Here is a 12308-nt window from a genome sequence, read left to right as displayed (position 1 = left end):
TCTAATAACTAGGGGTGTGCGAATATTCGAAATTTCGAATATTTTTCTAATAGTGTTTGCGATTCAGACAAAAATTTGGAGGCACAAAGAAACGAGGACAAGTTCAGACAAGTTTTGATAACTCAAAGTAGGTTGTCATTCTGTTACCGTGATTGTCAATGTGACTCGTGCATGCGCGTGAAGCTACCTGGAATGCAATGTTCTTTCCAATAAAACAGTTGTTAGTTTGGCACCAGTCCTGTGATTTCTTGTCCTCGTGCCTTTGTGCCTCCAAATTTGTCTGACCATGCACCAACTAGCCCAAGAACGCATTTTAGTTTGCCATTCGATTCGATTCGCACTAGAATATTACTATTCGAACTATTTGAACTTCCTAAAAACAAATAAAGTCAACGTCCGATCGAAAGTGGCCCCTTCAGATTTTCAATATGCTTCACTTCATTACACTCTCATATTGCGGCAAAGCTGCCTTTCAAGCTCCGTTATGGTCGAACTTTGCCAAGATACAGTCAACGTCCGATTGGAAGTGGTCCCTAGATATTCAATATGCTTCACCTCATCACACCATGGTATTGCGGCAAAGCTACCTTTCAAGCTCTGCTACGGTCGCAAATGTATTAACTCAAGAAAACGCTGGTTCCAACATGGAGATGAAAGATGTGGCAGAAGTGGGGGCTCAATTTGTTTTGGACCTGAAATTTGGGCGAGAAGTCAGAAAAATTAGAAGCCGAAGCTTTTTAACATCCATAATTTCAGATGTTCTATATATCGACGTCTATGAGGCGGATTTGGAGCTCCGGACTTCAAGGGAGCACACCCTTGTCCGCCACATCAGTTGGGCTTCCACAGAAGTTGAAAGAGGAGGAGAGGCTAAGAAAATGGCATCTTTGCCCATCACGTGTAAAATCTTGTCGGCAACACCTTGGTTGCATCAAATCATGTACATAAATACAATTCGGCCTCCACATTGCCTCATTCTTGATAAGACAACTATGAAACACCACCCGGCCAGTGCTTCATCAACCTAGCGAAAAGAAACACTTTCATGCTGCTATCTCATAAGAATATGCTTAGGAATCCTCTAACATTTTTTTCTGCAATTTCGCTTCGAAGTATTCGAAAAATATTCTAGAAATATTAGAAAAATATTCGAAAAATATTCTATTCGATTCGCACTCACACTTCAATATTCGAATTCGATTCGCACCCAAAATTTTGCTATTCGCACAGCCGTACTAATAATAGTACGCTACCAGTCATTTCCACCGCATACAAATTAGGGGGTACTCTGAACAACCAACAATGTAGTCAATCTCTGAATTTCTCCTTCCAGTTAAGTAACATCTTCACAATGCCACTGCCGCTAAAGCATCTGCAGAGGAAAAAATTTCCTTTCGTAGCAAGAAACTTAGGTTAGCCTATGACATCTAACAATACAATGTCCACTTTGCAATATTTACATTCTTTTACAAAGCCACCGGCAGAAAAAAAATTATGAAAGCGTAGGTTCCAAAACAATCACAAAACAAAAGCTTTAGCAAGGACACCATGTGGCAGGCTGTGCTGCTTACACGGCAGCGCCATAGCAAACCGGCAGGATACGTGGAATTTCATTGTGCATGCAGCATTCGTATATCGTTTCCAATGATGCTACCGAGGACTTCTGATTTGGAGCAATTTTTGGAGCAGCAAAATTTCCGTTTTGGAGCACCTTGGAGCAGCAAAAGTTTCATCTTGGAGCACTTTGGAGCAGATAATTTTGCATCTGGGAGCACTTTGGAGCAGCGAATTTTACATCCTGGAGTGCAATACAGAAGCATATTGCATTAACATTCAAGCACCTGAGTATTATTATGGGGCTCTTATCAAGGCTAGAAATATTTCGATTCATTGCAAATCTCATGGAAAAAATAATCTCAGGACCATAGGCGTGCGCACAGGGGGGGGCAGGGGGGGGCGACCCCTCCCCCCCATCACCTAAGAGGGGGGGGGGGGGGCAAAATCTGCCCCGTACATTGACCCTTGCGATAGCAATTATATGGTGTCGTGCCTAAGTATTTGAATCCATCCCACCGCTGCCACCAGTTGTCGTGCCTGGGTATTTGGATCCATCTCACCGCTGCAACCAGTTGTTGCGACCGGTTATTTGGATCTGTCCCTCATCGACAACCAGGTTGTTGCTACGATAGGGCAGCGTCGTACCCGGACTCTGTTTGGTAGCGTAGTCGAGTCCGCGGGTTGAGGAACTGATGCTATAGCAAGATGGGAAAACAATAACAAGTTTACTGACACTTTTCGTACACTCAATTTACATCGTGACAAGGAAAGAGTTCCGCGACGAGCGAATTGGATGAGCCTGTTACCGAGGGCTCAGAGCCCCATTTCTCACTCAGCACCGTCGTTTTAACCCCTCAGTTTGGCTCCTCCTTCTTGCTGACCACCAATCACACACACGACCCCACCCACCATGGCACAGTCCATTTCACTGTCGCTGAGGGGTCGTTGCACTCTTGAAGCAGCAAGGGTCAGGTGGTCAACGGCACGCTTGTGGGGGAAGCAAAAGGCGACAGGTTCCTTGGGCTCGTTCCTCGTACTCTTCTTTTCCCCGAAGGGCAGAACGTGTTTGCTCCTCCGATCCTTCCCCGAAGGCATAAAAGGGTCTGCGGCGACTCCTGTCCAAATATGCAGGTCATATCGTTTCGGCAGCATACCAAGTCAAACCCAGGTGACCCATTGTCTCCGGCTTTGCCGTCCCGGGAACGCCGTTTCTAGGAAAGATGCAGGTGTTCTAGCAGTAAGAGAACGCCTCGCCCGCCGAGTCTCATGGTCAGCGCGACGCCACCGACTGCCAGTCATAACAATGGACACTCTCGGCAGATTTTTGCCGTCGCCGTTGCTGTAATTTTCCGTATAAAGTCAAAATTAATGACATCACTATGCGCATTCTAGCCGCGGGTAAAAGCTCGCGAGCGCTGGCGACGAACGCGGCTGAAGCAGAGATTAAACTAGCCGGCCGTCTGCCTCCGCCGCACTGACAGCGCATGAGATAACATCTTCCCGCGTGCGGGCCTGCCGTCGATTGCTGATGAAACAGGGAGGAAACGCCCCGCCCGTCTTTTGTAAGGAGCACGAAGGGGCGCCAGGGGAGTGGGGGGGGGGGGGGGGGGACCGCATCGTTCGAAGGGCGCAGTCGCTTGCGCGCTCGCTATCTCGAGGCATCAGGAGACTGTTCGTAAACTTGCTGTGCTCTCAACGCTTACTTCGCGTTTAGAAAACTCAGAGCACGAAAACGCTTTGGTTCCTGGAGCGGCCATATTCCCTTAAACCAGCGTTTTGTTGAATTACGCGAGATCGGATCCAAAAGAGTTAGCTGCTAGCTTTACGTCGTTGAACAATACAATTTGTTGGTATCGCATTCATTACTTCGGCCTTAAGCGAAACTGAGTTTTTTTAACCGTCAGCTATTGATTCCCGAAAGCGAGGGGCGGACGTGTAACATGGCGTAGCCGCTTCACTGTGGGCCGTCCGCGACGGGCCCGCTAATGACAGCTGCGCATTTGCGGCTGCTCCGACCAGGATATATGACTTTACTAATGAGATGACATTTTTAAAAAAGCAAGCAAAAAATTCGATTTGGCACCCTAGCATGTGAGCTCGAAAGGGCAGGGCCTTTTAGGGGCTATTTACCGCAGAGTGATTACAAACTCAGACGTGCTGGCGGAAGGAAATACGAAAAAGCTGTTCTGGATGAAGATTCATGGATAAAGTATATCTGAGGAAAAGTGTCAACGCGTTTCCACCGTTCGCGTGCTCTTCCATAAACGTGAAGCAAGGAAAATTCGATATTGTCCCATATATCTACTGCGAGCGATCCCAGATTTCATTCCGCGATGTCCGGAAACAGAAGTGACACATTTTAGCGGCACTCATGTAGTTATTACTGAACATTGCTTTCCTTACGTGAAGTGCGACGCTTGAAACGAGCGATCAGCAGCGTTTCTGGCACAGACGACGTCCGCCGATGAATCGCCGTCGCACTTTCTCGCTACCGAAAGGCCTAGATGTCACGAGCCTCTGCGGAGAGCGCGTTTTGCTGTTGAGCCGACTTGCAGAACAGAAGCTGCGTCGGCACCGTGCATGGCATCGTGGCTTACTCGGAACGCACGCGCGAGCGCTATTTATTCAGCGGAATAACTCTTGGTCCATGATTGCGACTTTATTGGCAGCCCCAAGATCGAGCTGCACATGTTCTGACGCACCAGCGGTGCGATTGCCGGTGATAGACGCCCCCAAACCCGAGGCTTTGGCGCAGTTTGGCGCAAATTTCGTCGATATTATCAGGATGGCGCAGTAAATACAATTTGGCGCACTTTGGCGCAGTTGGCGCAGGAGTGGAATCACTGCGTTTCACTTATTTCAAAATGACCCTAGGCTTGCAAAAGCATCAAGAGACTTCTAACCTTCCAAGAGTGTCTAACAATGTATGGACGAGAAAAAAAATTTGGATCATGCCTTTAGAAATCAGAACTTAAGCATTTTTGCACTCATTTAAAATTACGCTGGAGATTATTTACTTGTGTGGCTGCACGACCTCACAAAAAAAAAAAACAAAGACTACACCCCTTCAAATGTTGAGGGGTGAAGTTACACGAAGATTTACATGATTTATGTACAACTGGACTCTTCAATAAGTTCATCACCACTAGTCCCACTCCCCATAGAGCCAGTTCATTTTTTTTAATGTGTCGGTGATCTTTACTGCTGACTGTTCATGTCGTGATAGCATTTCCCTTTCTTTTTTTCTTTTTTTTAACACGAAAGTGTTTTATGCCAGGGTGCACCACGGCTACACTGATGTATTTCCGTCACGGATATGACGTAAAATATATAGTCTAACATATGGCAAAGAAAAATCTAGAAGAAAAAGTTCTGTCACCGGGAGTCGAAATTCCAACCCCTTCCTCCGCAGCGCGCGGCGCGAGACGACTAGGCCATAGGTGGCACGAATATATTCTTCTGCAAACCTTGCTTATGTTGCAGGCAAGCAACTCAATTGCACGGAGAAACAACTGAGGTTGAACGGTGCGTTTGCGCGCACCGGTCATTTCCAAACCAAAGCACAGTGCCGATCTTGTTGACAAAACAAGTTCGCGTCGGTACATTCTTTTTCTTCCTTCAGGTAACTAATTAATTTGATTAAAAATACTGTTACCTTGTTCCCGGCACTGTCATGGATCCCTTCATTGCCTGAACGGCGCAAGAAGCATTGGGAAGTCATCGAAGAATGAAGGTAAAAAAGCAGTAACTAGCACCTGAAAGGCTGCGATATGCAACAGGTTTCGTTTTCACGCCCAACAAAACATGGCAGATTGAGCTTATGGCGACAGACGCCGCTGTCATTTTGAATATCCCCTACTAAATGACAAATAACAATTAAAGCCGCAAGAGTCGAGGAAAAAGTAGGCAAAATGCCATGCAAAAACTGGGTGTATAGTCAGCTGTTACACGTAATGATGAAAGAAATAAGGAAAGAGAAGAAAACTATTTGCTGTAGAGGAAAGAGAAAGCCAAAAAGTTGGTGGAACAAGAAAATCCGGGAAGCGATCGAGTCACGACGTGAAACATCATGGGAGCATATACAGGCAAAAAAGGAGAAGCGGCCAAAGGATGAAGTGAACAAGTTATAGGAAATGCATTCAGAGAAAAAAAAATGCATTGTACAGACATTGGTTGAGGCAAAAATCAAAGGCGAAAGTGTACACTAGGCGACAGAGATTCATGGAAAAAACAAGGCCGCGCCTAGGGTATTTTGAAGCCACATAAAAGCGCTACGTAGAAAGTTTGTCACAATACAACAAGATATTGTACATGAAGGAGGAAATCACTTGGAAGGGTAAGAAGCAGTAGGTTACATCCGAAAGGTAACAGCAGATTCTTTTGAAAAGGTTGTCCAGGGGATTTCCCCAATGAGTGAAAGTATGAAGGAGAGCGCAACCGAGGAAGAGCTAGTACTTGAGAATTTACACTGGAAGAAGGCTGAAGCAAAAATTTCAATGCGCATGGCCCCGGGTTTAGGTGGGCTTCCCGTCAGCCTCATTAACGAACTGGGACATAACACTAAAGAAGCACTGTTGAAAGCTGAAGAAATATGCTTACAGGAGACGCAAATACCAGACGTAATATGGTTTGAGGCGCACGACATGGACGACTTCAGGTCGCGCACGGCGCCGCTGAGAGTTCGTAATGCCGTCAGGGACAACCTCGTAGTCGAGTACGCCAAGGCGTCGAAGAACCCTGTACGGTCCAAAGTATCGTCGAAGAAGCTTCTCACTAAGTCCCCTTCGGCGTATTGGCATCCATACCCATACACGGTCACCGGGTTGGTATTCCATGTGGCGTCATCGAAGGTTGTAGCGGCGGCTGTCAGTCGTCTGCTGGTTCTTGATCCGTAGGCGGGCGAGCTGTCGTGCTTCTTCGGAGCGCTGTAGGTAGGTGGTCACGTCGATGTTTTCCTCGTCGGTCCCGTTTGGTAACGTGGCGTCAAGCGTCGTTGCCAGGCTCTGTCCATAGACCTTCTTGTATGGCGTCATCTGTGTCGTTTCTTGTACGGCTGTGTTGTACGCGAAGGTCACGTACGGAAGGATGGCATCCCACGTCTTGTGTTCGACGTCAACGTACATGGCCAGCATATCGGTGATGGTCTTATTTACACGCTCGGTCAGGCCGTTGGTCTGTGAGTGGTACGCAGTGGTCCGGCGGTGGCTTGTGTGGCTGTATTCCAAGATCGCCTGAGTTAGGCCAGCCGTAAACGCCGTACCTCTGTCGGTGATGAGAACCTCTGGGGCGCCGTGTCAGAGGACGATGCTCTCAACGAAGAACTTGACTACCACAGCGGCACTGCCTTTGGGCAGGGCTTTTGTTTCGGCGTAGCAGGTGAGGTAGTCGGTAGCCACGACGATCCATTTATTTCCGCAAGTCGACCTTGGGAACAGCCCCAGGAGGTCCATCCCGATCTGCTGGAATGGTTGTCAACGAGGCTTCATCGGCTCAAGGAAGCCTGGTGGTCTTGTGGGCGGTGTGTTTCGTCGCTGACAGTCTCGGCACGTCCTTACGTAGCGAGTGACGTCGGCTGCAAGGTGCGGCCAGTAGTACTTTTCCTGTACTCGTGCGAGCGTGCGGGAAAGTCCGAGGTGTCCAGCCGTCGTTCTTTTTCAAGGAAAATGAGGCCAATCCTTGCCTGAATACGTTTGGGACGACGATGGTCCTGCCCTCCAGGAATTCCACTAGACCCTTCAGTTCAGGGTCGGCTTGCTGTCGTTCGGCGAAGTCGTCGGCACTTATGGCTGCCAAGAAGCTGTCATCCTGGTCGTCGGGCGTTGGTGGGTCAATGGGGGCATGAGACAAGCAGTCGGCATCGGAGTGTTTCCTTCCGGACTTGTACACGACGGTAATGTCGAATTCTTGAAGTCTTAGGCTACACCGTGCGAGGTGACCTGAAGGGTCCTTCAAGCTAGCTAGCCAACACAAGGCATGATGGTCGCTCACAACTTTGAAGGACCTGCCGTAGAGGCAGGGGCGAAACTTTGACGTAGCCCAAATGATGGCAAGGCACTCCTTTTCTGTTGTGGAATAGTTGGCCTCTGCCTTAGACAGCGAACGGCTAGCATAACTGATAACCCTTTCCAGTCCACCCGTCCGCTGCACAAGGGCGGCGCCGAGTCCTACGCTGCTTTCATCGGTGCGAATCTCCGTATCGGCGTATTCGTCGAAATGCGCAAGTGTCGGAGGTGTCTGCAGGCGTCTGAGTTCCTGAAATGCTTCGACTTGCGCTGTTTGCCACTTGAATTCGACGTCGGTCTTCGTCAGCTGCGTTAGTGGCTCGGCGATCTGTGAAAAGTCTTTGACAAAGCGGCGATGGCAGATGTTTTCTGCGGGTCTGGACGCACTCCACTCTTGCTGATCACGTGGCCCAAAAACAAGAGCTCCTCGTACGCGAAGCGGCACTTTTCTGGCTTGAGGGTGAGCCCGGAGTTCTTGATTGCTTGAAGTACGGATTCAAGGCGCTGAAGGTGTTCGTCGAAGTTCGATGAAAACACAACGACGTCGTCCAAGTAAACAAGGCAAATTTGCCACTTCAAGCCAGCTAATACTGTATCCATGACTCGCTGGAAAGTCGCAGGTGTCGAGCAAAGACCTTGAACTCGAACAGGCCGTCCGGTGTTATGAAGGCAGTCTTTTCTTGGTCTCTCTCGTCGACTTCGATTTGCCAGTAGCCGGTCTTGAGGTCTATCGAAGAAAAATACTTCGCGTTGTGGAGTCGATCTAGGGCGTCATCTATACGTGGGAGTGGGTACACGTCTTTTTTCGTGATTTTGTTCAGGCGACGATAATCGACGCAGAAACGGGGGTCCCATCCTTCTTCTTCACTAACACCACGGGGAACGCCCACGGACTCTTTGAAGGCTGGATGATGTCGTCGGGTAGCATTTCGTCGACTTGTTTCTTTATTGCCTCACGTTCTCGCGCCAAAACTCTGTACAGGCTCTGACGAAGTGGCCTGGTACTTGCTTCTGTTATGATGCGATGTCTTGCAACCGGTGTCTGCCGAAGTCTGAATGACGATGAAAAGCAGTCCTATTGCAGGAGCACGGTTTTGAGCTGGTCTTGCTTGACCTTCAGAAGGCTCGGGCTGACGTTAAAATCTGGTTCAGGACCTCGATTCGTCGAAGCAGGTTCGGCAGCATCGAAGAGGGCAAAAGCGTTGCTGGCGGCCGCACATTCGTCGAGGTAGACGACCGTCGTACCAATGTTGAGGTGCCTATATTCGTGGCTGAAATTGGTCAGCACTACCTTTGCTTTACCGTCACGCAGCTTGTATACCTCTTGCGACGCAAATTTGACGGTTCAGGAGTAGGTGCTGATCGCCCACGATGACGCCTTCAAGGTTCGCAGGTTTTTCGGTGCCGACGAAAATAATGAGCTGGAGCGCGGCGGAACGGTCACCTGCTCTTCTATCACATTCAATGCATGGTTCCCTGGTGTCGCGTGGGGCGGGAGCGCTTTGTCTGAGGTTAGTGTTATCGACTCAGACCTCAGGTCTATGATGGCGCCGTGGTCACTTAGGAAGTCCATTCCAAGTATCACATCCCTGGAGCTGTTTTGTAGGATTACAAAGCTCGCAGAATAAGTCCGGTTATTGATGGTGACTCTCGCCGTGCAGACACCAATCGGCCTTATCAGGTGGCCTCCAGACGTCCGGATTTCGGGTCCACTCCAAGCGGTCCTTACTTTCTTCAGCTTCGTGGCGAATGGCCCACTGACTACGGAATAGTCGGCCAAACGTCAGTCTTCCTCGGCGTGTATCACGGGCCAGCTGGCCGGCGGTATGACGTCAGTGGTGGCGGCGGGGGTGCCTGGCGGTGGAACTGCTGGGGCGGCGCAGCGTCTTGACGTGGGCGAGGAGGGGGGCGTTGCGTCGGGCTGCAGCAGCATAGCTCATTGCTCGCAGCTGCGGCAGTGTCAGCTTAGGAACACCCAGTGACTGGTGGATTTCCTCGCGTACATCAGCAATCGACGTCACTTCGGGCTGTGCAACAGGTGCGAGCTTTCGCAGCTGCTCTCGCACGATGGCTCAGATCGTTTCCCGCAAGTTGTCGGATCCGAGGGCATGAACAGCTGTGCTGTCTTGAAATGCGCGGCGCTTGTACTGCCAGGTGCGCATCTCCAGCGTCTTCTCGATGGTCGTGGCTTCTGAGACGAATTCCTGGACGGTATTCGGTGGATTCCTCATAAGTCCAGCGAAGAGCTCTTTCTTTACTCCTCGCATGAGGAAACGAACCTTCTTCTCTTTGGGCATGTCAGGGTCAGCATGGCGGAACAGTCGGTTTATCTCTTCTGCGAAGATTGTCACCTTTTCATTCGGGAGCTGCACCCGAGTTTTCAGTAATGCGGCGGCCCGTTCCTTTCGCACGACGCTTGTGAACGTTTCCAGGAAAGCGCTGCAAAAAATGTCCCAGGTTCGAAGATTGGGTTCCCGATTCTCGAACCAAGTCCTTGCCGCGTCTTCCAGGTAAAAGTACACGTGGCGCAGCTTGTCCTCAGTGTTCCAGTTGTTGAATGCTGAGACTCTTTCGAACGTCTCCAGCCAGGTTTCGGGGTCATCGCTTGGCGATCCATGGAAGGTAGGCTCTCTGGGGGGCTGCATCACGACAGCTGCAGGGGACATTGCGGCTGCCATCGTGCCCGTTGTCTTCGTCACCGTGGTTCTTGGCTTGTCCGGTAGGACTCCAAATTGAGGGGGTAGTCCTTTGAGTCTCCGGCTTGCTCGACTGTCCCTGATGGTTTCGGTGTCTTCTTCACGAGCGAGGCTGGGTTCACGGCTTGATGGGGGCGTCCGGAACATGAACGTACCCAGCATCTCCACCAGATGTCACGTGGTCGTGACGTCGACGAAGGCAGCAGTCAGCACGTCAGAAAGGAAACTCTTTATTTGGCCGAACTTGTGGCCGGGAAACTGAAAGTCAAACTACAGCAATACACTTATAGCGGCGAACAAAGCGTCGACCGTCGATCAACTAACAAGCGGTGAAGCGCGTCGGCATTTATACATATGCCACCGAATATTCCAACGTTATCGCTGGTTGTCGCGCAAGTTCTAGAATAAGCTTGAGTGTTCGTGTCTTCCGCGCAATCTTAACAAAATGATCTAAAATAATCGAGAAGCTTCTCGAACAATGAGGCGCGGATTGCGCTGAGCGTTGCTGAAAGTCCTTGTGGGCGAAAACCGAACACAGCAAAAGTGATAAACGCATGTGGCAATATCAAGGTAGCGAAACGGCCGCGAATGCACCATGAGCGTGGCATGTAAATCATAACATACATGACATGCGTGTCATGATTTTCACGTTACCACCTGTTATTCACGTTCTCCATGAAGTCACACCGCGCAATACCAATTTTGGTGTATATCAATCTAGCAAAACGGCCGCGAGTGCGCCATGAGCGTGGCATGTAAATCATGTCGTACATGACGTGCATGTCATGATTTTCATGTTACCACTTGTCAGTTATGTTCGTTACACAGAAATGCCTGATCATACCAGTTTTCGTACATATTCATTCATTTAAACGGCCGCTAGCGCCCCGAGACCATGTCTTGTAAATCATGCTGCACATGACACGCCTGTCATGATTTGCACGTTAGGATCTGTCATTATGTTCGTCATGAACGCTTGTCACCCCACACCAATACCAATATTCGTATATATCAAATTAACGGAACGGCCGCAAGAGCCCCAAGGCCGTGGAATGTAAATCATGCTGTTCATGACATGCGTGTCATGATTTTCATGTTATGACCTGTCATTTGTGGTCGTAATACGGTCATGTTATGCCATACCAATTTTGGTATACATCCCATTAATGAAACGGCCAGGAGAGCACAAAGTCGTAGGTAGGTAGGTAGGTAGGTAGGTAGGTGGTAGGTAGGTACGCTCAAAGTCGTAGAAGTTCGCTAAGAAATGCTTCGCATTTAAAAGGCTCGAAGCTTTTCAGCGTTCCTGTCATTCACTTATGACTACGGTAGAGCGGATTTTGGCACTTAGTCTTCAGTTGGCCTCAAGTAAAGCTTTGACACACTCGTTCGTGGCAGGCAGCTCTGTTGTCCCTTATTGGTCCGCACGTGTGTGTCCCAGAAAGATATAAGCGAGTCCTTTTGACAGAAATCTAATGTTTTGAGCCCGTCTTCGCTTGAAAACAAATTTTGCTAGTTTTTTGGTGATATGAATATCTTCACTCCCCCTTGAGATTCGTAACACCGAGATTTCACTGTAGCTAACCAACGGGCCGAAAAAGCTGTACTTTTACATTGTGGTCTCAGGGAAAGCGGTCGGCCAAATCCTCAGCAAGAACATGGAGGCCAACCAGAACAAACACCTTCACTAATCAGAAGCCATGACCAGACTGCCAAGCTGTCCCGTCGAGCCAAGCGCGATTGCGCCACAGGCTGCTCTTCAACTTCTTCTGTTCTTGCTGGCAGCCACCAGTGCCCCCACAATATCAAAGCCTCTTCAAAAAGAAAAAACCAAATAGTAGTTAACAAGACATTCTATCAAAAGCTTGAAATCAGAGTTTCTTACAATAATACCTAGAGGGGAATCTGGTGCTAGTGTCTACGCGGGCCGCTTGAGACGCGCTTCAACCACCATGGAAATGATCGGAAGTACAGGCTTCGGATGGATTAGGTTCTTGAAATTCGCAACGCTTGTTTGCCGAGTGTAAAACAAAGGGATATGAAGTTAATTCCAAAT

General features: G+C 49.2%; 1 protein-coding gene across 1 annotated transcript in view; it reads right to left on the bottom strand.

Moving 5' to 3' along the window:
- LOC119379432 (structural maintenance of chromosomes protein 3) overlaps positions 1-12308 on the bottom strand; it is a 661154-nt gene that overhangs the window by 256155 nt on the left and 392691 nt on the right. The window lies entirely within an intron of this gene.

The sequence above is a fragment of the Rhipicephalus sanguineus genome, chromosome 1 (genome assembly GCF_013339695.2).
Source record: "Rhipicephalus sanguineus isolate Rsan-2018 chromosome 1, BIME_Rsan_1.4, whole genome shotgun sequence".
Classification (NCBI taxonomy): Eukaryota; Metazoa; Arthropoda; class Arachnida; order Ixodida; family Ixodidae; genus Rhipicephalus; species Rhipicephalus sanguineus.
This window is presented reverse-complemented; position numbering and strand designations above follow the sequence as displayed.